We start from the raw sequence: 14,428 nt of genomic DNA on the forward strand, positions 1-14,428 counted from the left end.
CAGGGGAGTGGGAGAGGAAGAAGCAGGCTCCCAGCAGAGGAGCCCGACGTGGGACTCGATCCCCGAACGCCGGGATTGTGCCCTGAGCCGAAGGCAGACGCTCAGTGTCTGTGCTACCCAGGCGCCCCTGTTCACTCAATTTTATAATTTGGTTTATTTCTTAACATTTAAATGAAGTCTTTTTCAAGGGTTTATAAACCTTTCGTTGACTTTTATTTAGTGAATCTATTGTATACTAATATATAGGTGTATAATAATTTTAATAAATCATTGTCTTGTTGAACTTTTGGATTGTACTGTGTTTTTTTATTACTGTAAATAATCCTTTGATGATCATCTTCATGCATAAAGAATTTTCTATAAATAGCATTATGTTCTAGAAGCTGTGGACAGGAGTATGAGTATTTTCAAGTTTTTGATACATGTGAATAAATTGCTTCCCAGACGATTGTAATCTCCCACATCCGCAACAATAGTGCATCAGTATTTCCCCTTTTAATGAACTCTTGTCAGATTTGAGGAGTTACTTATTTATTTATTTTGGGGGGGTCCCAAGCAGGCTCCACATTCGTCATGGAGCCTGACAAGGGGCTTGATCTCACCACCCCAAGATCATGACCTGAGCCGAAGCTAAGAGTCATACATACACTTAACCAACTGAGCCACCCGGGTGCCCCTGAGGACTTATTTTTAATACCAAAAGGATAATTTTTATTCTATTTAAGATTCCCCTACACAGTCCCACAGTGCACATATCTTTATGATTTTACTCCATTCACTTTGGCATATTGCTGCAGCTACGTGTGAGTCTTTCCACACCGATACTACCCGGATGCAGTTGTTGATAGGAAGAAACGGGTTACTTGGCTTGGTTTGAGTGTGTTCCTATGAGTGTCTGATAGAGGCTGGTTGGTGTTTGCAGCCGTGGACGTCCTAATAGAGATGCTCGAGCCACCATGTCATGTATGTGTTAGTATATGTCCTTGTGGATGTTGAGGATATCCCCAAAGAAAAACTGAAGCTTAATTCTTTGGTTGGAATTCTTTATACCGGAGTTTGGGTGTCTAAGTTAAAGAAAGCTGTGAAGTCACAAGGCATCTACAGACTTTTAAAAATGGAGTTAAAATTTTTTTTTATGACAAAAGGCAATGTGGGCTTTGGATGACTTCAGTTGACTGTGTTTATATTTTCAAGCCACTTCCATATTCCATTGTAATGGTTGGATCCATTGTCACACCAGAAAGATGAACTGTGGTTTTTGCTTTGGCAACGGGCTTGCTGCTATACAGTAAGAAGAAATTTTATTTAGGGCCATGGTCAAGTTGGCTGAAGCCCTGGTTTTTAATGTATCATGAAAGTAGACTAAATATCCATTAAAGTAGTGCTACATGGAGAGAGAGATTTTATAGAAAAATATGAGATACTCATTTTTCAAGGCACTAATCAAATGTCACGTCTTCTCCAAAGTCTTATCTGGCCACTCAAACTCCTGTTTGTTCTCCGATAGCAGTTGGCTTGTCCTGCTATGGTAGCATTAACATTGCATTAGAATTACTTGTTTACATGACTGCTTCCCCCTACTCAATTATGGTCTTATAGACACTGTTTTATATATTGTATCCCCAAAACATTATAGATCCATGTAGTGCCTCGCAGGGTCTGATATTCAGTAGGTGACTGATCATTGATTAGTGAATGATGGAAACAAGGAGATGTAGAAAGAAATGGAAAATAATCTTAAATGGATGTATCCTAAATAGCATGTATCTTAAATTAGCTTTTTTAGTCAAAACAGACAATATGGAAATGTGCTTCTCATTTGATAGATGAGGAAGTGGGTCAGAGCAGAGGTAAAGGGACTTCCTCAAGTGTCACAGCTGACTCAGGCACGAAGCCAGGTTTAGCGTGCAGATGTTCCACTTCTCAGTTCCACGTTCTTGTCGGTCTACCTCAGTGTAATTCACTTGAGAACAATGGATGAATATAAGTTGTTTTCTATTATGTGGGGAAAACACCCTGCAAAATAAGCTTCCTTCATGTTATGGGGCATGTTGATTCCTTCTGGCATATTTTGGAATAATGCAAAAGGAGAAACACCCTAGTGTAAGATTCACGGTATTTTGGGACTTCATAAAGAAGATTGAAGAACTGAATCTTCTCAGTGGAAGACTTTGTAAAAATTGTAATGTTTTAATGTTAATGTCACATGTTGATGACTTTTACTGAGTGCTATATTTGAACAAATGTCACACCTATATTTATACTTCATAATTTTCTGTGAGTTAATTAGTTGAGTAAACTCATATAATAACAAAAGTGTCTGACCCGTAGTTCAGCAAGTGCTCAATATTCTTGTTTTTCTTCTTTTTCTTAATACAACATTCTCTAACCAGATTTTTTTTTCTGTCCTGAGACATTCAGAGGAAGCAACTGTAATGCTTTTTTATAGTAGCTAGAATGAGCAATTAGCAATATAAAAGAAGTTATTTTGAGCAAAGGGAGGTTCCAGTAGAGAAAGTTGACCTAATATAAGTCAGTCAGTTCATACTCTTGACAGGTTGCTGTATCAGGCTTTGATGATTAGGATTCTATTGGGCCTTAAAGGGGAATGATCCATTAAGTAAATCATTCTCTTTCTTTCTCTCTCTCTTTTCCTTTCAAAAGTAGATGCTGGAAGAAACAAGTGGAGGAGGGTCGCAAGAGAACCAGGCAGTGCTCCTGGTTTTCTAGGTACTCAAAGGCATCAGGTAGACACCACAGACACAAAAGAGGCAAAACCAAAGGAACAAAAAAACTTTTTATCTTCAAACTGGAAAGTGACATCTAAGAATGGCAGTGGAGAGGGGCAAAGGCAAAGAGCATGAGGGTGTGAGGGAGCACAGACCCATAAATAAACTCTGTGTTCCACATGGGTTTCTGTCTGGCCTGTCTTCCATGTTTTCCATCTAGACACCCTCCATGTCCTTCAGTTTCTCCTTTAGTAAAAAGATGAATGACAAAAGAAGGTTCCATGGTTGGTCTTTGGAGTAAGATAAGGGAATATGCCATTAGCTAAGATGTCCATTAATCATCACCATAGTTCTAGCTTAGGGTTTTAATTAGCATTATTTTCTTTGATTATATTTAATTACCCTTATAAGCCGTAAGCACTTTGGCAGGGATGTGGTAGAGAAAGTTACTATAAACCAAATTATGAATTTTATTGTTATAATTGCAGTTGAAACCCATGACATCAATTAAATCCTCATTTCTTATTTCCTTGGTTCATGTGCTCATCATTCTAGGTATGTATAAAATCTCAGTGTGGCATAATTATGTAATTCCTTAAACAAAGGAGCTCTAGTACCCTGGTTAGGAGAGGCAGGAGTCTTAAAACCTTGCTAGTAACAATACTGGAAGCATTGTGAGAGCCTAAACTGTGTCTTTTTCCTTGTTGTCTCTCCACATCATGTAGCTCAGACCAAGGAGCAGAAAAGAAGTTTAGTAAGTGGTTCCTATGGAGACACTGATGCTTGATCTACCCAGTTACCTCTGTGTTCAATTACTGATGGTCTGTCGCAACTTGACAGGTAGGTTTGAGTCTACATTCCACTAACATAATGTCCCCAGGGTCTATCATTGTTGTAAATGGCAATAGTTCAAGTTTCAAATAGCATTGAAGTCACAAGATCTGCAGAATCAGAGTTCCAGGATCTATTAGGGTAATTAGTCTCAGCTGCCACAAGAAATAAAACCTTGAAATTTCAGAAGCTTACCAAATAAATGCTTATTTCTTACTTATTGCCTATTCCATTTTGCCACTATAGAATTTGGAACGTATGGTTTCTGTGGTGGTTGTGGTTGGGAAAACGGAGATGGTAGAGGTGCATTGGCTCTCAACCACCTTGTCCTGGAAATGACATGCATTTCCACTGAGAGTCCTTGGGCTAGAATTAGTTTTATGACCCCAGATGTACTGTGAAATATAGGGGAGTTCATGGAATATTCGATGAGCTCTCACTGTCTTTGACACATTCGGATTTCTGTGGAGCCCTTGGGATTCCACTGTAGCTTTAGGTACTGACCTATGAAAGCCAAATAATATAAACATATAGATGAGTGAGACTTTTAGTTCTGTGGGAAATTCTTCTTTTTAAACTTAAAAATTAATTTATTTTTTTAGCAAAGTAGAATTGACATATAACATTATTTTAATTTCAGATGTACACAATTTGATTCATGTATGTATTGTGAAATAATCACAATTAGTCTAATTAATATCTGTCACCATAAACAGTTATAATTTTTTAATGATGAGAACTTTAAAGATTGCCCTTTTAGCAACTTTCAAATATACAATACAGTATTATTAACTGTAGTCACCATGTTGTACATTATAGCCCCATGACTTACTTATTTTATAACTAGAGGCTTGTACCTTTTGATGTCCTTCACTCATTTTGCGTACCCACAACCCTGCCTCTGACAGCCACCAATTTGTTCTCTGGATCTATGAGTTCATTTTTTTTTTAAATCCATGTATAAGTGGAATCATCTAGTATTTATCTTTCTCTGTTTGATTTATCCCACTAGCATAATGTCCTCAGGGTCCATCCTTGTTTAAATGGCAAGATTTCATTCTTTCAATGGCTGAATAGAATGTATGTGTGTGTATATATACACACACACATGTATATGCCAATTTCTTCATCCATTCACGCATCAATAGACACTTAGGTTGCTTCCATATCTTGGCTATTGTAAATAATGCTACAGTGAATATGAAGAGACATCTATCCTTTTGAGTTATTGTTTTCATTTTCTTTGAGGAAATACCCAGAAGTGGAATTGCTAGATCATATGGTAGTTCTGTTTTTAATTTTTTGGGGAACCTCTATACTGTTTTTCACAGAGGCTGCACCTATTTACATTCCCACCAACAGTGCACAAGTGTTCTCTCCACGTCCTTGATACCACTTGTTATTTCTTACCTTTTTGATAAATAGCCATTCTGATTGGTGTGAGGTGATCTCTCATTGTGGTTGTGATTTGCATTTCCTGATGATGAGTGATGCTGAGCATCTTTTCATGTACCCGTTGGCCATCTGTATGTCTTCATTTTTTTAACTGGAATTTTTTGTTTGTTTGTTTTTGCTATTGAGTTTTTGCTATTGAGGTCTTTTCCCTCTTTGGTTAAGTTTATTCCTAACTATTTTATTCATGTTGTTGCAGGAAAACTTATTAAAATAAGTTAAACATGCAAGACAAAAAATGTCAGGTCATCATTTTGCCATGTCATGGATGCGCAGGATCTTTAACTGGACTCTTCCATGGAGTCCAACTGAAAAAATTATACAAGCAAGTTCCATTGTAGGTTTTAAGTTGCAAATATTCTTCTGTTCTATGGTTCTAATCCAACCTGTAGAATATTTTCTTTTTTAATTTGGTATCTGTGTTAGTCTGCTAGGGTTGTCAGAACAAAATACTGTAGACTGGGGGCTTAAATAACAGAAATTGATTTTCTCAGTTTTGGGGGCTGGGAAGTTCAAAATTGAGGTGCTGGCCAGTTTGGTTCCTGTGAAAGCAGACAGCCACCTTCTGACTCTGACTACATATGACAGAGAGAATGAGCTGAACTCTAGGGTTTCTGCTTATAAGGACTCAATTGCTGTTAGATCAAGGCCCTACATTTATGATCTCATTTAATCTTAATCACTTCCATAAAAGCCCTTTCTCCAAATACAGTCACGTTGAGGCATTCAGCATATGCATTGGGGGGGGGACATAAACATTCAGTCTGTAATAAGGCTTTCTTATAAGAGATGAGTTCCTCTTGCCTAAGGGAACAATTAGAACACAGGAAAAGTTACCAAAACATCAAGCATCTTCCTTAAACCAAAAGAGAACCAAAGTTTCATACTAAAGGTCAATCTGGATTCTTTTATTGTTCAGGACATCGAAATAATCCTTAAGGAGGCTGGTTTAAGTTGTTGCAATTTTTTTAAAGCCTATCTGTCAAGAATCTTGTCTCTTCTTTTCTTACTGACTCTAAGAGCTGGTTTCTTAAATGGTGCATGTGGTCACATTTCTTACAGAATATTTTGAATTACAATTGTGCATCTTTCAGCTGTAGGAACCCAAGAAGGGTATTGTGTGTTTCTCTAGATTTATTTTCAAAGTTGTGCTCCTGAGAGACCATGTTTTCAGGTAAAAAATTGTCATTTGGAAATCCTTAAAGAAAGTCTTCAAATAATATGAGAAATTAATAGAGAAGAATTATGTTATTTAACTATTATAACAAGTTACAATAAAACAGTAGATGAAATTGGCTGCAGTTCCATATAACAACCTGTGTCCATCCATAGATGATAAAGATGTGGTATACACACACACACACACACACACACACACACACACACTACACACTGGAATAGTACTCAACCATAAAAAGGAATGAAATCTTGCCATTTGCAGCAACATGGATGGATCTAGAGGGTATAATCATAAGTGAAATAAGTCAGAGAGAGACAAATACCATATGATTTCAATCATATGCGGAATTTAAGAAACAAAACAAACTAAGAAAAAAAAGAGATATACAAAAACCCCCAGACTCTTAAGTACAGAGAAGTGGTGGGTGCCAGAGGAAATGTGGGTGGAAGGATGGGTGAAATAAATGAAGGGAATTAAGAGTACTGAGTAATGTATGAAAGTATTGAATCATATTGGACACGAAATTAATATGACACTGTATGTTAATTATACTTGAATAAAAATATTGTAAGTAAATTTTAAAAAAGAATAACAATAAATAACTGTATAGTAATATTTTAAAAAGCCAGCACAGAACCAGGGAAGTATTATTTGATCATCTGAACCATTTCCTTAGGTTGCAGAGGACTGGTTGGCAGCAACCTCATGTGTATTTACTCTTAGCTTAGTCTTCCATTCAGTGTGAGGTCAGCTATTATATAATATAGTTCACTGGAATTTCAGCTTTCCCTTACATCATATACCAGATTGTCATAATTGATAGAAGCCACCTTTTAAAATACCAAATTATATGGCTGAAGGAACATCTTATCAAAACAAGTGCCTTGTGAGCTGCATGGCTAATAGATGGGAAGATTTCCACTAATTTCCAGGCTTTGTTCTCACTGTACTTTCTCCTCTATCCTCATCATGTTCAGGAGCCTGCAGTCCCCAAAATGAGAGTCAGAGTCCCCTGTGCTGTCTGGCAATAGTGAGAATGGCTTTACCCTCAGACACTTTTGCTTCCGAGGGTTAAAAGGCATTTAGTATTATATTAAAGCACCAATTAGTTAATGCTTGTAAAGTTCTTTGAGAAGGAAGAACACCCATTGTATGAATTTAAGGAGATATTATCTTTCCATTATTTATAAAACACCTTGAAGTGTAATTATCCTTGTTTTTAAAAAAACGTTTTGCTTGAACGCAACAGGATGTTGTGATTATTGTCTGAATTAGCAAGTGTTCTAAGAGCTATAATTAGACTAGAGAAACCAAAGGGGGATGTGGTGGATTGGAAGCTTGGCTAAGGACTAGGACCTGAGAAGAGGAGCATGTAGAAGACTGGATCTCGAGTGATTGCAATGGCCTTCTCTCTGCCACTGGCTCTGGATGGCAAGAATATGGCAGAAAAAAGGAAATTTTCTGCACACATAGCTAACTCTATAAATTTGTCATATGTATAGCATTCTCTTGGCCTCAAGTATTATAAGCACAGTATAGAAGAAACATGGGCTTTGACATGAGTCAGTTCTGGTTGGAATCTTGACTTTATTTCCTTTTTTAATATTAAATATTTAATATGTAAAAATTAAACAACACATTACTGCACAAGCAAGGGACCAAATAAATCAAATGGCGAATCAAAATATGTCTCAGGGGCGCCTGGGTGGCACAGTGGTTAAGTGTCTGCCTTCGGCTCAGGGCGTGATCCCGGCGTTATGGGATCGAGCCCCACATCAGGCTCCTCTGCTATGAGCCTGCTTCTTCCTCTCCCACTCCCCCTGCTTGTGTTCCCTCTCTCGCTGGCTGTCTCTATCTCCGTCGAATAAATAAAATCTTTAAAAAAAATGTCTCAAAACAAAGGAAAAAGAAAGCGCAATGTTTTAAAACCTATGGGATAGAGCAAAAACAGATGTTAGAGTGAAATTTATGCTATCAATGCTTGTATTAAGAAAAAAAATTTCAAATAAACAACATTGTACCACAAGGAACTAGAAAAAGAAGAAACTTGGCTGAAATTTAGTAGAGGAAGGAAATCAGAAACAAATAAAATAGAGACCAGAATAAACAATAACATAACATGGAAAGTGATGACCAGTTTTCCCCCCAAAAAAAAAATTGCCAATGCTTTAAGCTATATTAACTAAGGAGAAAGAGAAAGAAACTAAAATGAGAAATAGAAGAGAAAAATACAACAGATAACCACAGAAATATGTAGTGTGATAACAAATTACTATGAACAATTATATACTCCAAATCAGATAACTTAGAAAAAAACAACAGGTAATTCTTAAAAACACGCAAGTTACCAAAATGGAATCATGAATCTTGAATACAAGAAATATGAAATCTTCTTAGACCAATAACAAGAATGAAAGTTGAATTAGGCATCAAAAATCTCCTAGCATAGAAAAGCCCAAGACCACATGGTTTCATTGGTGAATTTTACCAAATATTTAAAAAAGAAATTAATGACAGTCTTTATAAAAATCTCACAAATAATGGAATAGAGGGAATGCATTCAAAATAATTCCACAAGGCCAGTACTACCCTGATATCAAAGCAGAATAAAAACAATACAAAACCAAAGAAGTCTAGTTTGTCTGATGAAAGTGTTGCAACTATGACTTTCTTTTGACGTCCATTTGCATGATAAATGTTTCTCCACCCCTTCACTTTCAATCTGCAGGTGTCTTTAGGTCTAAAATTAGTCTTCTGTAGGCAGCACATAGATGGGTCTTGTTTTTTATTCATTCTGACACCATGTGTCTTTTCATTGGAATGTTTAGTTCATTTACAGTCAAAGGAATTATAGGTATGTATTTATTGCTATTTTATTACCTGTTTTGTCATTTCTGGAGATTTTCTCTGTTCCTTTCTTGTCTTGGTCACTTTTGGTCTCTCCTTTGCACTGAAAGAGTCCCCTTTAATATTTCTTGCAGGGCTGGTTTAGTGGTCACAAACTCCTTTTATTGTTTGTCTGGGAAACTCTTTATCACTCTTTCTATTCTGAGTGATAGCCTTGCTGGATAGAGTATCTTTGGCTGCATATTTTTCCCATTCAGCACTTTGAATATATCATGTCACTTCCTTCCGGCTTGCCAAATTTCTGTTGAGAAATCTCCAGCTAGCCTTATGGGTTTTCCCTGGTAAGTTAAGGACTTCTTTTGTCTTGCTGCTTGTAAGATTTTTCCTTTATCACTATATTTTGCAAATTTAATCGCAATATGTCTTGGTGTTTGGCTTGCTCTTGTTGGTTTTGGTGGGAGTGCTCTGTGCCTCCTGGATCTGGATGTCTGTTTCCTTTCCCCAGATTAGGGAAGTTTTTTGCTATTATTTCTTAAAATATATTTTCTGCCCTCTTTTCTCTTTCTTCTTATTCTGGGACTGCTATAATATCAATGTTATTACATTTGATAGTCACTGTGTCTTTTTTCATGTTGCATAATTTTTCTTTCTCTCCTTTGTTCATCTTCATTATTTTCCATTATTTTATTTTCTAGGTCACTAAATCATTCCTTTTCCCCTTCCAGCCCATTATTCATTGCATTAACCCTGTTTCCAATCTTGTTTGTTGTACTCTTCATCTCTAATTGATTCTTTTTTAACTCTTCTTTCTGTGGTAAGGGTCTCACTGATGTCTTCTATTCTTTTCTCAAGCCCAGTGAGTATCCTTATGATTGTTGCTTTAAATTCATCAGGCATGCTACTTATATCTGTTTTGCTTAGATCTCTGGTGGTGGCCTTATCTTGTTCTTTCATTTAGGATAAATTCCTCCATCTTGGTTTTTTGTCTAAGTCTCTGCCTTCTTCTCTGTGCTAGAAATGCCAGTTATGTCTCCTGCTCCTGAAAGGAATGGTCTTATGAAGAGGAGGTCATGTAGGGCCCAGGGCATGGCGCTTCAGAGATTGACTCTAGTGTGTGCTGTGTGCACATTGCTGTTGTGTTTTGGCTGCTCTGTCCTTCAGACCAGTTATCTGTAGAGGCTCTCCTTGCCTGCTGTAGACAGTTTGGTTCATGGCCTGAATGTGGGGAATTTTAACTAGGTGTGCTCTAGTCTGCTTGTGAAATGAGACCTGACACCAACTCCATCAGTACTGAGGTCACATAGAACTCTCTGGTCGGGAGATGTGCTGTGGGCAGGGGTTTGTGCTCGCTTCTGAGGAGGGGATTGTACCACACTGGGACTGAGGCAGGTTTGACTGAGAAGGCATTTTCATTGGAGCGCAGGGAGGTGGGGTTTGGTGTAAGTTAGACAGCCAGTGTCGGTGCTGTCCTGCTTCCCACAGGTGGCGCTGTGTTTATGGCGAGGGGTGGGGGAGGAAAATGGCACCAGTCAGCTCCTTTGTTTCTGGAGAGGGGTCTCCATGAACACTACTTCTCAGGGAGGCTCTTGGAAAAGAGTGAATAATGTCCTCCTTGCGTGCCCCAGGCATTCTCGGATTGCTGTTTCTATGGTGTCTGCCCCGGGGATGTTTGCCTGCCCTCTCTCCAGGAGCAGTGCAGTGCCCTCCTGGCTCTATCCTGGCTGCTAATCTTTAAAACTCCAGGCTTTAGAGATGTGGTGGGGGTGGGGGAGTGCGCTGGTCTTCTGGGGGAAGATCCTGCCTCACTGAGACTGAGGCAACCTTGATGGAGATGGGCAGCCCCGCCAGAGCATAGTGGGGTAGGGCTTGGTGTAGACAAGTGGGGCAGCGAGTGTCAGCGCTGCACTGCCTCCCCTGTGGCTCTGTGTTGATGCTGGGGCAGGGGTGGGAAATGGCGCTGGCCAGCTCCCCTGTTCCCAGAGAGGCCTCTCTGGGAATGCTGCCTCCCAGAGACACGTTGTCCCACTGTGTACCCCAGGCATTCTTCAGGTGCCATTTCCACACTGTGTGCTCCCCAGTTGTTTGCCTGCCTTCTCACCAGGAGCGGGGCAGTGTTCACCAGGCTCTATCCCAGCCAAACCTGCTGACCTTTAAAACCCCAGGCTTTAAGCTTCACTGGTTGCAAGACTTTTGAAATTCAGCCCCTCCTATTTTCCGAGCCCAGGGCTTTGGGGAAGTGCTCTTGTGTGTTCCCCTGTGTGTTCCTCTCTCCCTCTCTCTCTGGGGTGTTTAGGAAGATTCGATAGTTATCTAGTTGTGTTTGTGGGATGAGATGTCTAGGGTCCTCCTACTCCACCATCTTGTCGACTTTGACTTTGTTTCTTAGGAGCTGTTTTGATCCTGACTAATCACCTAACTTCTTTAATCTCAGCTTCATAAGCCATGAAATGGGAAAACTAATACATAATGTGTGGCAAGTACTAACTGCTGGGCCCAATTCATTATGGGTACTCAATAAATTGTACTGATAATTATGATCATTTTTACTCATATAACATGAGAAAAAGACAAGAAATTTCAGCCTAATCGACAGTGACCTTTTTTTTTTTTTTTTGAGTTGGGCCTTGCATTGTAACAGTTTCATCAGCTGAAACTCTTGGTTCTAACAGGTTAATTGGTTACTCCTTTAAGAAAACCGCAATTTGTATTTCAAGAGATATCCTATGGGCATTACAACATTTTAACCCAAAGAATGGCTTTAGTGGGAATTTCAAGCAGAGTCAGGCTGTTGGAGAAAGATTAGGGAGTATGACATACTCTGGACTTTTATATGGAGGACAGTTTACACAACAAACAGCAGTGGCATTTTACATTCAGCGTTTAATAGTTTGGTGTTTGATGTGGGCATTAATACAGTGGACAGGAAAGGGCATAGTGCATTTATAAGTCAATTTTTGCTACATTAAGATAAAGCATAACCATATTAGTCCCTTGTTGACATATAAAATGGGCTTTTCTACCTCCATTACAGCACCTCATGGTTTCCAGACTTAGACGGTGACTATTCCGGAAAGAATGCAAAAAAAAAATATTTATGAATATTTTAGACACAATTTAATTTCCCCGTTGATCTACTTTTTTTTTAAATTACTGAAATAATGCGTATTTATTCTAAAAAAAACCTAACAATTCAGAAATATATAGAATAAAAATTGAATATCCTTTACCTTAAAGAAATTTTAACTTTGAAAATTTTTTGAAAAAATATTTTATCAACATTTCAGTTTTCATTGCCATCTGAAAGATGATGAGGGGCCTAGTGGCATTCTGGTGAAGGTTTGCAAACTAAGCATTTGAAGTGAGCACACTGTAGTCTCTTTTATCCACAGGATCTTTCAGGATGACTCCTAGGCATAGTGGCAGGACAAGAACCCAAGCTTCTGGCCTGGCCTGGGAGCTTCAGTACAGGTGTCAGGGATTTGTCACACATGAATGCAAGACAGAGGAACTTAAAGTTTCCCTGTAGGAATAACCAACATCATAACCAACCAATAAAAAAAATACTCCTAAGAAGAAGCCTGTGGTCACAGTGTAATGTATTTTGTTGTTGGGAGTTCAGAGAGAGGGGCTTATGGCTTCAGTGCCCTTTAAAGTGGAAAGGATGATATTAGGCTTTCAAAGTGGAGTTTCTGTCTGAGGTTCCATTTCTAGACTCATCAGTGTGGAAAAGTAGCAAGAGTTACGGGAAGTAGTGTTGATCATTGCCGAAGATCTCTGCTGAAATTATTATTGCTAAAAAGTCTTTATAAAAGACCTATTGGAGTTCTTGGTTTCTGGCCAGGAGGAGCTTACAATTTCTCTCCACACCCATGGCAACAGATATTGAGGACCTGTATACAGTTGAGAAAGTGTTGAATGAATTTATGGATGTGCCATTGTATACAGGAGGGAATAAGTGTATGCTGGATGGTGGAATAACTATGATAATAATTTAGGAACTTCATTTAAAAAATTCTTTTCTTTGTTATCCATTTCTTCTTTGTTCAAAGAAAGGATTAGGCCAGCTTTTAGGGACGTGTTTCAGTTATTCTACTGTAGTTTAACAAATCACTCTGAAACTTAATGGCTTAAAATAATAGCACCCGTCTATGGACTGAACTCAAGTGGGTGGTTCTTCTGCTGGTCTTGTCTGGGGTTATGCAGCTTCTGTTATCTGGAGGTTATCTAGGGCTGGAAGCTCAAAATTGCTTTACTCATATGTCTGCCACCTCAGCTGAGATGTCTGGACCAGACGGGGGCTGGCTGGGAATCCATTTCTTTCTCTCCCTCCCTCGTTCCTTCCCTCCTTTTTTCCCTCCCTCCCCCCTCCCCCTCTCTCCACACAGTGTCTGCAGCAAAGTAGCTGGACCTCTTTACATGGTGGTTTAGGGCCCCAAAGAGGGTGAAAGCAGAAGAAGCTTCCATACCTCTTATGGCCTAGGCCAGGACTGGCAAAGTGTCACTTTCCACACATTCTCTTCATTAAAGAGAGTCACAAGGCCAACCTGGATTTCATGTCGGAGGGCAAGGAGACTAATTTCTTAATGAGAAGAACAGCCAAGAATACGGGTCATCTTCAGTTCACCAACATACGAGACATGCAATAATAACCTCTAAAAATTGTCATTAAACTTTTTGATTGAAGGGCAACTATCAGATGTGATGTGTTTTACACCAATACAAATGGTCTAATTTCAAGGGCCCCCAAAGGTCAACTTGCCAACTAGCGTGGCCCAAGGTTTAAGATTTTTTTGATTGGAATTACTCATACGATTTTACAATATTAGAGTTGGGAGAGAATTTGAAGGTCACCTAGCCCAACTGAATGTCTTTTGACAAAAACAAGATTACAGACATTAATCTGTAACACATCAGTATAGCATATGGGCTAGCTAATTTGTTTATGAGACTAATTCACTATGACTTTGTTTGAGGACAGGGTCATAGGACAAATACATTTACATGGAAGGGAAAAATGTAGGAAAATATTCAAAATATGGGATGTGTTCTTAACCTAGCAAGGCCCTAGGAATGGAGATGTGCATGACAGTCCTATGTAACACAAAGTGCTTAGAACAGAGCAGAGATCAGAGAATCTGTAAGATGTATTTTACCAAGCTTACAATTTTGCTCCAGGGAGGAACTTAAAAGTGATTTGCTACAACTCTCTTTGCATTAGTCAGAAAGAAGACTTCTTGGAAGAAGTGTTTCAACATCATTGGAAATGAGAAGCAGCTTTTTCATGAACTGCTTAGTTAATATAGAGGAATACTTAATTTTCCTTTCAGAGATTGTCTTTTTTCATATCCTTATATAAGCCTGAGGTTTACTGGAAGATAAATCTTGGCTG

The 14,428-nt window shown here is 38.7% G+C and overlaps 1 long non-coding RNA gene across 1 annotated transcript in view; it reads left to right on the forward strand.

Moving 5' to 3' along the window:
- LOC117801588 overlaps positions 1-14,428 on the forward strand; it is a 73,347-nt gene that overhangs the window by 7,483 nt on the left and 51,436 nt on the right. The window contains exon 2 of the long non-coding RNA XR_004624298.1: positions 3,455-3,569. This is a non-coding gene — a long non-coding RNA (uncharacterized LOC117801588). The remainder of the gene's footprint in view (positions 1-3,454; positions 3,570-14,428) is intronic.

Source organism: Ailuropoda melanoleuca, chromosome 3 (assembly GCF_002007445.2).
Source record: "Ailuropoda melanoleuca isolate Jingjing chromosome 3, ASM200744v2, whole genome shotgun sequence".
NCBI classification, from domain to species: Eukaryota; Metazoa; Chordata; class Mammalia; order Carnivora; family Ursidae; genus Ailuropoda; species Ailuropoda melanoleuca.